This window comes from Gorilla gorilla, chromosome 9, assembly GCF_029281585.2.
Source record: "Gorilla gorilla gorilla isolate KB3781 chromosome 9, NHGRI_mGorGor1-v2.1_pri, whole genome shotgun sequence".
In the NCBI taxonomy this organism is placed as follows: domain Eukaryota; kingdom Metazoa; phylum Chordata; class Mammalia; order Primates; family Hominidae; genus Gorilla; species Gorilla gorilla.
In genome coordinates, this window is record NC_073233.2 from 39,356,671 (window position 1) to 39,374,509 (window position 17,839).

Consider the following 17,839-nt stretch of genomic DNA (forward strand, 5'->3'; position numbering starts at 1 on the left):
GGCACATTGCCTAGGTTTTCTTCTAAGGTTTTTATAGTTTTTGATTTTACATTTAAGTCTTTAATCCATCTGGAGCTGATTTTTGTAATGTGGTGTAAGGAAGGGGTCAAGTTTCAGTTTTTTGCATATGGCTAGCCAGTTCTCCTAGCACCATTTATTAAGTAGGGAATCTTCTCCTCATTGCTTGTTTTTGTCAGGTTTGTTGAAGATCAGGTGGTTGTAGGGGCACGGTCTTATTTCTGGGTTCTCTATTCTGTTCCATTGGTTTATGTATCTGTTCTTGTACCAGTACCATGTTGTTTTGGCTACTGTAGCCCTGTAGTATAGTTTGAAGTTGGGTAATGTGATGCCTCCAGCTTTGTTCTTTTTGCTCAGGATTTCCTTGGCTATTTGGGCTCTTTTTTGGTTCCATATAAATTTTAAAATAGTTTTTTTTTTCTGTGAAGAATGTTAATGGTAGTTTAATGGGAATAGCATTGAATCTATAAATTGCTTTCAGCAGTATGGCTATATTCATGTTATTGATTCTTCTTATCCATGAGTGTGGAACATTTTTCCACTTGTTTATGTCATCTCTGATTTATTTGAGCAGTGGTTTGTAGCTCTCCTTGAAGAGGTCCTTCACTTCTCTTGTTAGCTGTATTCCTAGGTATTTTTTTGTGTGTGTGTGACAATTGTGAATGGGAGTTCATCTGTGATTTGGCTTTTGGCTTGCCTGTTGTTACTGTATAGGAATGCTAGCAATTTTTGCACATTGATTTTGTATCCCAAGACTCTGCTTTACTTGCTTATCAGCTTAAGAAGATTTTGGGATGAGATGATGGGGTTTTCTAGACATAGGATCACATCATCTGCAAACAAATTAGTTTGACTTCCTCTCTTCCTACTTGAATATCCTTTACTTCTTCCTCTTGCCTGATTGCTCTGGCCAGAACTTCCAACACTATGTTGAAGGGAGTGGTGAGAGAGGGCATCCTTGTCTTGTACCAGTTTTCAAGGGGAATGCTTCCAGCTTTTGCCCATTCAGTATAATATTGGCTGTGGGTTTGTCATATATGGGTTTTACTATTTTGAGGCATGTTCCTTCAGTACCTAGTTTATTGAGAGTTTTTAACAAGAAGGGATGTTGAATTTTATTGAAGGCCTTTTCTGCATTTATTAAGATAATCATGTGGTTTTTGTCTTTAGTTCTGCTTATGTGATGAATGACATTTACTGATTTGCATATATTAAACCAACCTTGCATCCTGGGGATGAAGCCCACTTGATCATGGTGGATAAGCTTTTTGATGTGCTGCTGGATTCAGTTTGCCAGTATTTTGTTGAGAATTTCTGCTTCGATGTTCATCAAGGATATTGGCCTGGAGTTTTCTTTTTTTGTTGCATCTCTGCCAGGTTTTGGGATCAGGATGATGCTGGTCCCATAGAATGAGTTAGGGAGGGGTCCCTCCTTTTCAATTTTTTGGAATAGTTTCAGTAGAAACAGTACCAGCTCTTCTTTATGCCTCTGGTAGAATTCAGCTGTGAATCCATCTGGTCCTGGGCTTTTTTGATTGGTAGATTATTTATTACTGCCTCAATTTCAGAACTCGTTATTGGTCTATTTGGTGATTCAATTTCTTTGTGATTCAGTCTTGGGAGGGTGTATGTGTCTAGGAATTTAACCATTTCTTCTAGATTTCCTAGCTTATGTGCATAGAGGTGTTTATAGTGTTCTCTGATGGTTGTTTATATTTCTGTGGGGTCAGTGATGATATTCCCCTTATCATTTCTGATTGTGTTTATTTGAATCCTCTTTTTTTTTTTTTTTTTTTTGAGATGGAGTCTTGCTCTGTCGCCAGACTGGAGTGCAGTGGCGTGATCTTGGCTCACTGCAACCTCCGCCTCCCAGGTTCAAGCAATTCTCCTGCCTTAGCCTCCCGAGTAGCTGGGACTACAGGTGAGCACCACCACGCCCAGCTAATTTTTGTACTTTTAATAAAGATGGGGTTTCACCATGTTGGCCAGAATGGTCTCGATCTCTTGACCTCATGATCTGCCCGCCTCAGCTTCCCAAAGTGCTGGGATTACAGGTGTGAGCCACTGTGCCTGGCCCTCTCTTTTCTTCTTTATTAGTCTAGCTAGCGGTCTATCTATTTTATTACTTTCTTCAGAAAAACAGCTCCTGGATATTTTTATTATTCAAAGGGTTTTTCATGTCTCTATCTCCTTCAGCTCAGCTCTCATCTTGGTTATTTCCTGTCTTCTACTAGCTCTGGGGTTTGTTTGCTCTTGGTCCTCTAGTTCTTTTAGTTGTGATGTTATGTTGTTCACTTGAGATCTTTCTAGCTTTTCAATGTGGGCATTTAGTGCTATATATTTTCCTCTTAACACTGCTTTAGCTGTGTCCCAGAGATTCTGGTACATTGTTTCTTTGTTCTCATTAGTTTCAAAAAACTTCTTAATTTCTGCCTTAATTTCATTATTTACCCAAAAGTCATGCAGGAGCTGGTTGTTCAATATCCATGTACTTGTGTGGTTTTGAGTGAATTTCTTAATCATGAGTTCTAATCTGATTGACCATTGGTCCTGAGAGACTGTTATGATTTCAGTTATTTTGCATTTGCTCAGGGTTGTTTTGCTTCCAATTATGTGATCAATTTTACAGTAAGTGCCATGTACCAATAAGAAGAATGTATATTCTGTTGTTTTGGGGTGGGGAGTTCTGTGGATATTTATCAGGTCAACTTGATCCAGGTCCTGAATATCTCTGTTAATTTTCTGTCTTGATGATCTGTTTAATACAGTCAGGCAGGTTTGTTAAAGTCTCCCTCTATTATTGTGTATGAGTCTAATCTTTGAAGGTTTCTAAGAACTTGCTTTATGAATCTGGGTGCTCCTATATCAAGTGCATATATATTTAGGATAGCTACTCTTTTGTTGAACTGAACCCTTTTCCATTATGTAATGCCCTTCTATCTTTTCTTTTTTGATCTTTGTTGGTTTAGAGTCTGTTTTGTCAGAAACTAGGATTGAAATCCACTTTTTTCTGTTTTCCATTTTCCTCCATCCCTATGTATGTCTTTGCATGTGAGATGGGTGTCGTGTCTTGAAGACAGCATACTGATGGGTCTTGGTTCTTTTTTTTTTTTTTTTTTTTTTTTGGCTTTGTCACCCATGCTGGAGTGCAATGGCACAATCTCGGCTCACTGCAAGCTCCACCTCCCGGGTTCACACCATTCTCCTGCCTCAGCCTCCCAAGTAGCTGGGACTACAGGTGCCTGCTACCACACCCAGATAATTTTTTTTGTATTTTTAGTAGAGATGGGGTTTCACCGTGTTAGCCAGGATGGTCTCGATCACCCGCCTTGGTGTCCCAAAGTGCTGGGATTACAGGGGTGAGCCACCGCACCCAGCCGGGTCTTGGTTCTTTATCTAGCTTGCCACTCTGTGTCCGGAGTCTCGCTCTGTCACCCAGGCTGGAGTGTAGTGGCATGATCTCAGCTCACTGCAAACTCTGCCTGCTGGGTTCAAGTGATTCCCCTGCTGCAGCCTCCTGAGTAGCTGGGACTATAGGTGTGCACCACCATGCCCAGCTAACCACTCTCTGTCTTTTGATTGGGGCAGTTAGCCCATTTTCTCCCTTGCCTATGAAGCTTAGTTTGGCCAGATATGATATTCTGGGTTGGAAATTCTTTTCTTTAAGAATGTTGAATATTGGCCCCCAATCTCTTTTCACTGAGAGGTCTGCTGTTAGTTTGATAGGATTCCCTTTGTAGGTAACCTGGCCTTTCTCTCTGGCTGCCCTTAACAGTTTTTCTTTCATTTAGATCTTGGAGAATCTGATGATTATATGTCTTGAGGATGATCTTCTTGTGGAGTATCTTGTCTTACTGGGGTTCTCTGCATTTCCTGGATTTGAATGTTGGTTTGTCTTGCTAGGTTGGGGAAGTTCTCCTGGATGATATCCTGAAGTATGTTTTCCAAATTGGTTCCATTCTTCCTGTCTCTTTCAAGTACCCCAATCCATCATAGATTTGATCTCTTTACATAATCCCATATTTCTTGGAGGTTTTGTTCATTCCTTTTCATTCTTTTTTCTCTATTCTTGTCTGCCTGTCTTATTTCAGAAAGATAGTCTTCAAGCTCTCAGATTCTTTCCTCTGCTTGGTCTATTCTGCTATTAATACTTGTGATTGCACTGTGAAGTTCTTGTAGTGTGTTTTTCAGCTCTGTTGGGTCAGTTATGTTTCTCTTTAAACTGGCTATTTTGGCTGTCAGCTTCTGCATTGTTTTATCATGAGTCTTAGCTTCCTGGCATTGGGTCACAACATGCTCCTTCAGCTCAGTGAAGTTCATTTTTACCCACATTCTGAAGCCTCCTTTTGTCAGTTCAGTCATCTCAGCCTCAGCCTAGTTCTTAGCCCTTGCTGGAGAGGTGTTGTGGTCATTTGGAGGAAAAGGGACACTCTGTCTTTTTGAATTTTCAGAGTATTTGCATTGATTCTTTCTAATCTTTGTGGACTTATCTACCTTCAATCTTTGAGGTTGCTGACCTTTGCGCGGGGTTTTTGTGGGTACTGTCGTCATTGTTGTTGTTTTCTCTTTGTTTTTCGTTTAACAGTCTGGCCACTCTTCCATAGGGCTGCTGTGGTTTGCTGGGGGTCTGCCCCAGACCTTAGTTACCTCAGTTTTTCCCGTACCTGGAGACATCACCAGTGAAGACTGCGAAACAGCAAAGATGGCAGCCTACCCCTTCCTCTGGAAGCTTCGTCCCAGGGGGTACTGACCTGTTGCCAGCCTGGAGGCACCTATAGGAGGTGGCTGGAGACCCCAATTGGAGGTCTCACCCAGTTAGGAGAAATGGGATAAGGGACCCTCTTAAAGAAGCAGTCTAGCTGCTTTTTGGTAGAGCAACTGTGCTGTGTTGCGGATCCCTTCGGTCCCCAATTGATTTGGGCCCATAGGCTGGACTGTCTGATAACCCCAAACAGCCAAGGTGGCAGCCTGCCCTGCTCCACAGGGACTCTGTCCCAGGGAGAAATTAGAGCTTGGTTGGCAGTAGAACATGGGCAGAGGTGGCTGGAGGCCCTGGCTGGGAGGACCTGCCCATAAGGAGGAGTGGATCAGGGTCCCACTTAAAGAAGCATTCTGGCCATACTTCAATAAGATAGCCTTGTCGTGCTGGGAACTGCCTCTGCTCCATCATCTTGGACTCTCCAAAGCCCGCAGGCTGGAATGGCTGAGTCGTCCAGGCAACCCAGATGGTGGCCCTCTCCTCCCACAGGCACTCTGTCCCAGGGACAGATCAGATCTCTGTCCATAGAAAATGCATGGGGCTGGTTGGAGGGCCTTACTGGGAGGTCTCACCCAGTGAAGAGAAATGGACTGGAGTCTGGCTTAAAGAAGCAGTCTGGTCACAATCTGACAAAGCAGCTGTGCTGAGCTGAGCTTGTCCGGACTGTTTGGACTCTCCAAAGCCCGCAGGCTGGAATGGTTGAGTCAACCAAACAGCAGAGATGGTGGCTGCCCCTCCCGCTGAGGGCTCTATTCCATCTCCGGCAGGCTCTACCCTATTGCCAGTGGCTGGCTGGAATTCAAGTCAGTGGGTCTTATCTTGTAAGGTGTTGTGGAAGTGGGGCCCGCAGAACTACATTGCTTGGCTCCATGGATTGAGCTCCCTTCCTAGGGATATGTACAGGCCTCCCACCTTGCCAGGGATCCTGGGGCCAGAGTATATAAAACTCCTGGGTCTCTGCGTGTGCCTGAGTGGCTGCTCTGCTGAGACGCCACACAGCTCTGTGTATCAGACCCAAGGCCCTGGTGGTGTGGGCTCACGAGGGGATCTCCTGATCCACAGGTTGCAAAGATCCGTGGGAGAAGCACGGTTTCCCAGGGCCACACAATCACTCACTTCCCTCAGCTGAGGGTGAGGGTTCCCTTGGCTTTGTGTCACTCCCAGGTGGGCCGTCGCCCCACCCTGCCTGAGTTGTTCCCCGATGAGTCTCAATGAGAGTACCTGAATATTTCAGTTGAAGGTGCTGTATTTACTCACCCCTTTCATTCCTCTCCATGAGTGCCGCGGACCGCAGCTGCTTCTAATACACCATCTTGGCCACCAGCCCCACAGAATTTTTCAAAGCCCCTATGGACATCTCATTCCCTAGATTTTCCTTTTAAGTTTTTTTTTAGCCAGCTTCTTGTTTGTCCCAACTGATATAACCATTTCAGGCCATGGCTGCTAGGCTGCTGCTTTTCACAGATACTGTGGTTTCAAGATTGCTGGGTTTCAAGACTACCATGGAGCTGGGGAGGGGGGGATTGACATAGGGCAAGTTAAACACTACAAATCTCACTGTCTGAGATTTCGCCATTTTTCTTCAATAAGCACTCCTCAGATTGTTAAATGTCTTTGGTTTTTTCTAGAGTTCTGAAAAACTAGAGAATGTCTGCCAGTGATCTAATTGTTTTATGGAGAAATAAGTTTTTGGAAGTCCTTACTCTGTCATTCTCAAAGTGCTTCCCAATAAATGTTTATTTAATTATGAGGAATTACATTACATGGAGGCTTCACTTACAGTCTCATAACACACACACACACACACACACACCAGAAAACAAGATTTACAAAGGAAGCAAAATTGCAGTTCCAATCCAAAATTGTCCAAGTCCTAATTTATAAGTTTCTTTTTAATATTTACTTAATTTACTTCTATTAGGCTGTCTTAATTATTTATGCCATTTATTAAAATCCCACCACTACAGATCGTTAGTTACAGACCTTAGCTAAAAACACAGGAAGAATGCCCAATTTCACACATCCAAAAGACCCTTTATATTTCCAAAGGCCTTGTCAAATATTTTGGTCAATGACCCAAAGAAATGTAAACTAAAAGTAACAGGTATTTAAATACCACAAAAATGCTAATATGAGTTACTTTGAAAAAATATATATATATTTATTTAAATGGTTAAGTGAATTTCAGTATATTTATGTGATAAAAGAATGCCTAGCCTATAAAAATGTTTTATTAAAAAGTTTGTAATATGTTCTAGCATTAGGCAAAAAATGTAAATGCAAAATTTTATATCCAGTATGACCTCAATTGCATAACACATCATTTAAAAGAATTTTTTTAATGCCTTAAATGTTAATAATGCTTGTTTCTAAATATTCTAAATAGTGAAATTTCTTTTTTCTTTTCTTTTTTTTTTGAGATGGAATCTTGCTCTGTCACCAGGCTGGAGTGCAGTGGCACAATCGCGGCTCACTGCAACCTCCGCCTCTCGGGTTCAAGTGATTCCCCTGCCTCAGCCTCTTGAGTAGCTGGGATCACAGGCACCCACCACCACACCCAGCTAATTTTTGTATTTTTAGTAGAGACAGGGTTTCACCATGTTGGCCAGTCTGATCTCGATCTCTTGACCTCGTGATCTGCCCGCCTCGGCCTTCCAAAGTGCTGGCATTAGAGGCGTGAGCCACCGGGCCCGGCTCTGAAATTTTTCATTATACATTTCTTTCATCTCAAATGTTCTACAATATGCAGTTATTTCTATATTAAGCAATAAAAAAGTAAACTCTTAAAATTTGCTTAAAACACAACTCCTTTCCTTTCCCAACTTTCAATCATAATGCTGGCTGACCATGGAGAGCTGAAGAAAGAGTTATCTACCAAGTTACCATTTGTTAGTGACAGAGCCAGGGCTAGAAACAATCCTCTTACCTACAAGTCCTCATACGTCTCTGGCTGGAGCGAGCAGGTTCTTCTGTCTGTGCCCATTGGTGTTTTCAGGTTGCTGGCTTCTTCAGCTTTGTCTGGATATATAAGGTAAAAGAAAACTTATCACCACGTCATTCTCGGGTCCCAAAGCCTGTCTTGGGTCTTGAGTCTGTGCCTCGGTCTGTCTTCTCTTCTCCATCCTTCAGAGTCCAGGTATGTTTGTTTTACAGATAGTAACTAGGGTTTTTAGTTGTACTTAGTAGAAGGAACGGGGAAATGTATTTCTATTACATCTTCCTAGAAGCAGAAGTCTGTACCTAATTTTGAATTTGTACTTTTATCAAAACTGCTACCACTGTCATTGTCATTGTTTTCATAGTCCTCTCTTGCCCCTCCCCCCCTTCCCCTCTTTTTTTTTTCTCCCTTCCCTTCCTTATTTTTGTTTTTCAGTTTTTTAAAAGCCAGTCAAATTTAGCAGTGGGGGGCTGTAAACCAATTTTAGTAACATTAATGTTAATAAGTTCTGATAATCCACTCCCATCAGACCAACCTTTCTTCTTTTTTCAAAGATGGCCCACAAATTTGTAGTAAGTTTCAGGCTCCACAGAACCTGAATCCACCTCCGGTATCTGGCACATTATAAGACCTCAATAAATATTTTTTGAATGCATAAATGATTAGACTCCATATAAGGGTCTCATGAAATTATAGTAATAGACGGTGAATCCTAGAAAAAAATGGTTCCCTTGAAACACTGAAAAATTACAAGGAACAAAAATTTAATTTGAAATACCTCACAAGCAGTGAAGATAACCAGGTATCTGCAGTATCTTGATATTTTGGGTAATGCCTTTAGGCTTTGGCGAAAAAAAAAACACACACAAAGAAAATAATTTCCAGGAAAAAAAAAAAAAAACAGCTAAATGGTGACGCATTGAGGATGCTGCTTAAGGGTTCTGAGGTGTAGTTATTACCACTGCAAGATTTCACCTTTCCTCTAAACCCTCATGTTAAGTCTCACTGATCATCTATTCCAGCAGCCCCCAATCTACCTGCATACTGAAATCACTTAGAGAGCTTATTCCTAAGTGCAGAAGAGATGGAAAACTTTTGAACACATGCCTACCAGGAATTATTGGAAGTATATACCTCAGGATTTTCAAGCACCAATTTATAACTGGCCCCTGCCAAACTACAAGTGAAAAGGCCAAATTAACTTAATAAACAAAGGGGAAAAATCTGCATCAATAAAGAGGATGTCAACCAAATGCTCCACATTTTAAAATGTCTGCTAAACAGAGTATTGAACCACATCAGAGTGAAAAAAGACACCAGATCTGATGTTTAACTTCTCTTGCAAAGAAAGCAGGATATTTGTATGGTAAGTAAATATAGGAGATTTGACAGAATCTAACTATCAACCCCTAACTTAGAGGAATAATGAGAGGCAGAAAGGATAGGTCACACGACTTTAGGGAGCAGTCCAACTGACACACCCTCTCCAAACTCAAAAGGCCTTTGAAAGTCACAGGAGTTGGAAGGCCTGAGTCTAAGCATGCCCACATCAAACACCAGCCAACAGGTGAGAGGGTGTTTCCTCACCCAGGAGGAAATTACAACAGGAAAGACAATGAAAACACCATATATATATGAGTGAAAGCTAGACCACATGAAAAGCTGGAAAGCTGATCCTGATACAGAGATTTTACCAAACATAAGAAAGAAACTCTGAGGACGTTAGACTGTAGACCTGGTCATGTAAATTTATGCCAATGTGCTCTCTGGCCAAAGATCTGAGAGAAGGTACTCAACAACACAACAATGTATAATGTGGGGACCCAAGGAGGATCTCTTTCTCCTATTTTTAAGCAAAATTAGACTTGCATAGACCTCTCCTCTTTCGAGAAAGAAAGAAAAAAAACTCAAAATGGAACTTGTGGGACAATTCTGCAATGCAAGAAATCCTGGTAGCAAAGGGAAAATCATCTGCTTTTCATTCCTTATTGCATCAAAGATTCATTGCATGCCTACTGTATGCCAGGCACTGTTCTAGGTGCTTGGGATACGTCAATGAGTCTTGACCACATGGAGATTATATTGGGAGAGGGAGAGGACAGACAGTAAAAAATAGATATGATACTTTTTTTAAGTCAGTATATGTATTGAAAGGGATAAGAAACGTGGAAGAGAGAAGACCAGGATACGGAGTATCTGGAGTGCTGAGGGGTAGCTGTGGGAGGTGGGATCATGGTTGCAATATTTACATAGGATTCTTAAGGAAGTCCTCATTGATAAGGTGACATTTGAACCAGGATTTGAAGAATATGAGTTAGCCATGGTTATTGGAGGAAAGAAAATTTAAGGCAGAGTGAACAGATGTCTGGAGGCCTTAAAGGTAGCAATGTGTGCCTGGGGTGTTAACAGATAAGGAAGCTAATGTGGCTGGAATGGAATGAGGGAAGGGTAGTTAGGCAGTCTTTGCTGGGTTTTGAACCAAAAAGAATAATAATCAGACTTATTTTGTTTTGTTTTGTTTTGCTTTTTTGAGACAAGTTCTCACTCTCTTGCCCAGGCTGGCAATGATGGCTGACTCCAGCCTCCACCTGCAGGGCTCAAGTGACCCTCCCACCTCGGTCTCCCAGGCAGCCGGAACTACAGGCGTACACCAACATGCCCAGCTAATTTTTGTCTTTCTTGTAGAGATGGGGCTTCCCCATGTGGCCCAGGATGGTCTCCGTGACTTATGCTTTAAGGACTACTCTTGCTGCTAAACTAAAAAGGGTGGCATAACGAGGAAAAAAAGCAAGAAGACCAATTAGGAAGGTACTGCAGTAATCCGAGTAAGAGGTGACTGTTACTCAGGCCAGGGTGGTAGGAATACAGGTTGTGGGACATGGTCAGATTCCTCATGAACTGGGTGGAGGGTATGAGAGAAAGAGAGGAGTCAAGAATAACTCCAAGTTTTTTTGCCTGAACTACTAGAGTGGAAGCTGCCTTTAACTGAGCTGGAGAAAGTTTCCCGTGGAGCAGACCTAGAAGGGAAAAATAAGTAGTTCAGTGTGGGACCATGTTAAGTTTGGGATGCCTACTGGCCATCCAAGTGGAGATGTAGTGGAGTTGGCAGTAGGATAAATGAGGGTGAAGTTCAAAGAAAGGTTTAGAGTACAGATATAATTTTGGGAGTCTTCAAATATTTTGATTGATTGGTTGAGACTGGGTCTCATTCTGTCACCCAGGCTGGAGTGCAGTGGCACGATCACGGCTCATTGCAGCCTCTATCTTCTGGGCTCAAGCAATCCTCTCACCTCAGCCTCCCAAGTAGCTGGGACTACAGGTGTGTGCAACTATGCTCGGCAAACTTTTTATTTTTAGTAGAGATGGGTTTTGACATGTTCCCCAGGCTGGATGGCTAATTTTTTATTTTTTGTAGAGACAGGGTCATACTTTGTTGCTCAGGCTGATCTCAAACTTCCAGCCTCAAGTGATCCTCCTGCCTCAGACTCCAAACTGTTGGGATTAGAGTCATGGGCCACCATATCCAGTCGGTTTTAAAAACCACAAGACTGAATAAGATCACTGAGGGAGTGAATAAAGGACAAAAGACTGAGCCCTGGGACACTTCAACATTACTAGGCAGGGAGAAGAGGAGATGTCAAAGGAAAGGAGACCAAGAAATAACAACCAGCAAGATAAAAGAAATACTCAGAATCATGTTCTGGAAGCCAAGTACTCAGCTCTCAGTTTGTGGCTATGGCTCTCAACTATAGTTATTCTGTTTTTTGTTTGTTTTTGAAATAGGGTCTTGCTCTTTGCCCAGGCTAGAGTACAATGGTGTGATCACGGCTCACTGCAGAACTATGGTTATTCTTGACTGGATATTGACTGTTGGACAATTTATTAACAGTAACTCAAATTCTTCTTCTTCTTCTATTTTTTTTTTTTTTTGAGATAGGATCTTGCTCTGTTGCCCAGGCGGAAGTGCAGTGGCATGATCTCAGCTCACTGCCACCTCCACCTCCTGGGTTCAAGCGATTCTTGTGCCTCATCCTCCCGAATTGCTTGGATTATGGGTGTGCACCACCACGCCCAGCTAATTTTTGAATTTTTAGTAGATATGGGGTTTTGCTATGTTGGCCAGGCTGGCCTAAAGCTTCTGGCTTAAGTGATCCGCCCACTTCACCCTCCCAAAGTGCCAGAATTACAGATGTGAGCCATGTGCCTGGTCTCTTTTTTTTTTTTTTTAAGGGAAGTCAAATACCTATGGGCCAGGCACGGTGGTTCACACTCGTCATCCCAGCACTCTGGGACGCCAAGGTAGGAGGATTGCTTGGGCTCAGGAGTTCAAGACCAGCCTGGCCAACACAGAGAGACCCTGTCTCTACAAAATTTTTTTAAAAAGGTTAGCTGGGTGTGGTGGTGCATGCCTGTAGTCCTAGCTACTTGGGAGGCATCACTGGGAGGACTGCTTGAGCCCAGGCGTTCAAGGCTGCAGCAAGCTATTATCCTGCCACATACTCCCGCCTGGGTGACAGAGGGAGACCTTGTCTCAAATAAATAAATCAATATCTGAAATTTTTTAAAATTTTTGTAGCTTTAAATATTCAGTAGTAATTTTTCAGACTTTACATGTTAGCTCAAAAGAAAAATAAAGCTATATCTATTTTGTAAGGGGAAAAGCAGAAACTCCATTTGTAAAAGAGAAAATAATTGATCTAAGCCAAATTCTGGGGCTTCAATAAAATTACAATTGTCATAGTTCATGTATTAGTTTACCAGCTCAAAATGTCACAGAACTTTACTGTAGACATTATGTTGTAAATATTGGTCATCATATCTATTAGTTTGTAATTAATTGAAGCTTGTATAAAACAAAAGAGTAAAACAGACCTTTAATGTACCCCATGAGAAGGGTCATTATTCATTTATGACTTATACAAAGGTAAAAGGGGGTGGACCACGGATAACTGGAATACTTGTGCAAAATACCTATGGTGAATATGATTTATTCTAATTCTTCCATAGCACCCATAGATTCAAACAAATAAGAAAACTTTTAAAGTCTTGTATTCGAAATTATATGAGGGGTAATTCATTATTAAGACTAATTTATTCTTCAGTCTTCTATGATTTAAATATACATGTACAAGTAAACATGTACAGAAATTAACACTAAAGATTTTATGCTTCTTTCTGAAGAAAACTTAGGATATACCATTACATCAAATAAATATATAGTATACAGAAAATTGTATATTTGAAATTTTTTTAATTGAAACTTACTGTATCTAAAATAAATACTTTATTTATTCAGGCATTCACAAAAATTATTGCGAGCCAATTATGAACCAGATTCTGAACTAATAACTACTAAGGATATAGCAGTGAAGAGAAAAGATAAAAAATCTCTCCTGTCTTGGGATTTACATTCTGTGAAAAAAATCCTTATTAGGTAAAAGGAAACTTTATGAGGTGTTAAGAAGAATATCCCTCAAAATGTGCTTCTTTGAAATTCTGTATTGTAATCATCTGCAGTGTACGTTAAAAATGATGGGGGGGGTGGGGGCAGGGCCGGGCGTGGTGGCTCACACCTGTAATCCCACCACTTTGGGAGGCCAAGGCGGGTGGGTTTGAGACCAGCCTGGCCAACATGTGAAACCCCGTCTCTACTAAAAATACAAAAATTAGCTGGGCGTGGTGGTGCACACCTGTAATCCCAGCTACTCAGGAGGCTGAGGCAGGAGAATCACTTAAACCTGGGAGATGGAGGTTACAGGGAGCTGAGATCATGCCACTGCACTACAGCCTGGGCAACAGAGCAAGACTCCATCTCAGGGAAAAAAAAAAAAAAATGATGCAGGGGCCAGGCGCTGTGGCTCATGCCTATAATCCCAGCACTTTGGGAGGCCAAGGCGATTACCCCTCATATAATTGCTTGAGCTCAGGAGTTCAAGACCAGCAGGGGCAACAAAGTGAGACCCTGTCTCTATAAAAAATACAAAAATTAGTCAGGCTAATTTTACTTGGGAGGCTAAGGTGGGAGGATGGCTTGAGCCTGGGAGGCAGAGGTGTGGCAGTGAGCCAAGATCACACCACTGCACTCTAGCCTGGGCAACAGAAACAGACCCGGTCTCAAAAAAAAAAAATATATATGCAGACCAGGCACAGTGGCTCATGCACTTTGGGAGGCCAAGGGGGAAGATCTCTTGAGCCTAGGAGTTCAAGACCAGCCTAGGCAACGGAGCAAGAACCCATCTCTACAAAAGAAGGTTAAAAAAACTAGAAAAAAATAGGCAGGCATGGTGGTACATGACTGTAGTCTCAGCTACTTGGGAGGCGAAGGTGGGAAGATCACTTGAGCCTGGGAGGTTGAGGCTGCAGTGAACTGTGATCAAGCCACTGCACTCCGGCCTGGAAGACAGAATGAGACCCTGTCTCAAAAAGAGAAAAAAAAAAGATGTAAATTTGTGTATTTTATCACAGTGGAAGAGAAAACAACAGAAATTCTCAGGGTTTCTACCCCAGAAGTAGTAAATCAGAACACAGTGTGGGGGACAGAAAGCTACATTTTTAATGGCTTCTATACACACTATCATTAGAAAACTTTCTTTTTGAATGTGTTTTTTAGAGTATTTCTAAAGTCTTCATAGACCCAGGGTCTTTGAGTGCATCTAAAAGGCCATCATAAGGACATCCAAATCTAAATTGTATCTTCCAATTTATGAGCAGATGGATGTAAACCTGTTGAAATGCAGTCATTTGAACAAATGTGTACCAAATAATGCAAACTATCTCAGAAAAATCTTCTTTCTTAAGGGACAGAAGAGAATATTTTCAGTGTGGTGTATATTTAATATTGAAAGCCTGGGCGACAAAGTGAGATCTCTTTTCTGCAAAAAATTTTTGAAAATTTAGCCGGGCATGGTGGTGCACTACTACAGGCGTGACTACAGCTACTCGGGTGGCTGAGGTGGGATGATCACTTGAGCTGCAGCCGGGGAGGTTAAGGCTGCAGTGAGCTGTGTTCACACCACTGCACTCCAACCTGAGTGACAGAGCAAGACCTTGTCTCAATAAAAAAAAAAAAGTAAAGATATAAAAAAAAAAAGTCAGCCTCAAGGCTAGTATCAAGGCTACCTTTGCCCTTCCAAATACATCCATCATGTAATGTACTATTGCTCAAAATTTATTTGATGGAGGAAAATCTTGCTATGTATCATCCTTTCTAGAAAACAGGTTTTATTCCCTTCTGTTTTCAGTGCCGTTGCCCTACCATTTGGCACCAAAATTCGGAGTGTATATGAGAGGGGTAAGTTTCCTAAACTCAAATAGTCTACTACTATGGCAATTTTTGGTAGGGTGAGCCTTGATTAGGGTATAAGCCTAAATTTTTTGTTTTGTTTGTGTTTTTTTTTTTTTTTTTTGAGACACAGTCTTGCTCTGTTGCCCAGGCTGGAGTGCAGTGGCATGATCTCGGCTCACTGCAACCTCTGCCTCCTGGGTTCAAGCAATTCTACCTGCCTCAGCCTCCCGAACAGCTGGGATTACAGGCGCCCACCACCACACTTGGCTAATTTTTGCATTTTTTAGTAGAGACGGGGTTTTGCCATGTTGGCCAGGCTGGTCTTGAACTTCTGACCTCAGGTGATCCACCCGCCTCAGCCTCCCAAAGTGCCGGGATTACAGGCATGAATCACTGCACCTGGCCTGAGCCTGAAATTTGAGTTAGCAAAAATATGAGATGGAAATTTAAAGATTACAACTTGGATGTTTTAATAGTGAAAGGATGATATTATATTGCCATCTTAATAACAAAGTTAAAAAAACTATGGAAGAGTTTTTACTCATCACTGTTTTACAGTGCCACAGAAACAGGAAGTGGGTTGGTGGTTTTTTAAACATTTTTTTGGGTGAATTTTGGATTGCACCAGAACAGACTAGTGAATCATAAACTTTCTGCTCTGTTTCCTACCTCTTGATAGGTTTAGACAAGTTTGATCTTAGACAAGCTTAGATCAAGTGAAGTTTTTCCCATATGCTAAACATATACTGACTTGACACACTTGTTGGCGAAATAATCAATAAAAGTGGTTTTAAAGCACTCTGTAAGTGAAAATAAAAAATACTATGCAAAGATTACAGCTTGGGTGTATGCTGCTGGTAGTTTTATGGCACTGAAAACAAAAAAGGCCAAAGTCTTTGCAGCTGTGCACTGATTAATCAGAAAGGGATGAAAGAAATTTCCTTTCACGTCATAAACTGTGTGATTGTGATACTTGTTAGTTATGAAAGGGTTTTTGTTTTTGTTTTTGTTTTTGTTTTTGAGACAGGGTCTCATTCTGTCACGCAGGCTGGAGTGCAGTGGCACGATCTTGGCTTACTGCAACCTTCACCTCCCTGGGCTCAAGCAATCCTCCCACCTCAGCCTCCAAAGTAGTTGGAACTACAGGCGCACACCACCATGCCCTGCTAATTTTTTTTATTTTTTTGTAGAGATGGGGTTTCGCCATGTTACCCAGGCTGGTCTCAAACTCCTGGATTCAAGCAATCCACCTGCTTCAACTTCGCAAAGTGCCGGGATTATAGGCATGAGCCACCGCACCCAGATGGGATTTTTAAAAGAACTTTTTCTATTAGAAGTTACTAAACTTTAAACTTTAAAAAGCAGGAAACTGGTATTTTTTAAAGCTCTGTATTTTGATGGGGACAATCAGAGCATCTACTATTTGCCCAGCAATGCACAAATGCTGAAAGAAGTCCAAGAGGTTAAAATATGCTCCATGCCCTGGACAATTTTCCATTTTTTTTTTTTTTTTGAGATGGAATTTCACTCCTGTTGGCCCAGACTGGAGTGCAATGGTGCTGTCTCAGCTCACTGCAACCTCCACTACCCAGTTTCAAGTGATTCTCTTGCCTCAGCCTCCCAAGTAGCTCGGATTGCAGGCATGCACCACCACGCCTGGCTAATTTTGTATTTTTAGTAGAGACGAGGTTTCTCCATGTTGGTCAGGCTGGTCTCGAACTCCTGACCTCAGGTGATCTGCTAGCCTTGGCCTCCCAAAGTGCTGGGATTACAAGCGCGAGCCACCACACCTGGCAATTTTCCAATTTTCTTAGGCAATTAAGATATGTGTGTGCTCCAGTTAGAATGGCGATCATTAAAAAGTCAGGAAACAACAGGTGCTGGAGAGGATGTGGAGAAATAGGAACACTTTTACACTGTTGGTGGGACTGTAAACTAGTTCAACCATTGTGGAACACAAGTGTGGCAATTCCTCAAGGATCTAGAACTAGAAATACCATTTGACCCAGCCATTCCATTACTGAGTATATACCCAAAGGATTATAAATCATGCTGCTATAAAGACACATGCACACGTATGTTCACTGCAGCACTATTCACAATAGCAAAGACTTGGAACCAACCCAAATATCCATCAATGATAGAATGGATTAAGAAAATGTGGCACATATACACCATGGAATACTATGCAGCCATAAAAAAAGGATGAGTTCATGTCCTTTGTAGGGACATGGATGAAGCTGGAAACCATCATTCTCAGCAAACTATCACAAGGACAAAAAACCAAACACCACAGGTTCTCACTGATAGGTGGGAATTGAACAATGAGAACACTTGGACACAGGAAGGGGAACATCACACACCGGGGCCTATCGTGGGGTCGGGGGAGCAGGGAGGGATAGCATTAGGAGATATACCTAATGTAAATGATGAGTTAATGGGTGCAGCACACCAACATGGCACATGTATACATATGTAACAAACCAGTATGTTGTGCACATGTACCCTAGAACTTAAATTATAATAAAAAAAGATATGTGTGTGCTGTAATAATCAGAGAGTATCAATACAAGCAGGAGATGAATAGTAATGCATTTGATAAGTGCCACAGGTGCTGAGAGAAAAAAAACACACCCGGGTAACCTGGAAAAATCTGTCCAGGGAAGAAAGTGGGAAAAGGGGTAGGCATTTCCTATCCCATGGTTGTAGAAAGTATCTGAGTAGAGATGAACATTTCAGCATTCCAGAAGAGGTAAACAATTATTGCATAACCTGGTGAAAAACTCTCTGAAATGTTATATAAAGTATCAAAATGGTCACTGAGGTCACCAAGCTTTTT

At 41.7% G+C, this 17,839-nt stretch overlaps 1 long non-coding RNA gene across 1 annotated transcript in view; it reads right to left on the reverse strand.

Moving 5' to 3' along the window:
* The window catches only part of LOC129525563 (uncharacterized), a 74,371-nt gene that overhangs the window by 54,796 nt on the left and 1,736 nt on the right, over nt 1-17,839 (reverse strand). Inside the window, exon 2 of the long non-coding RNA XR_008669952.2 lies at nt 7,704-7,795. This is a non-coding gene — a long non-coding RNA (uncharacterized lncRNA). The remainder of the gene's footprint in view (nt 1-7,703; nt 7,796-17,839) is intronic.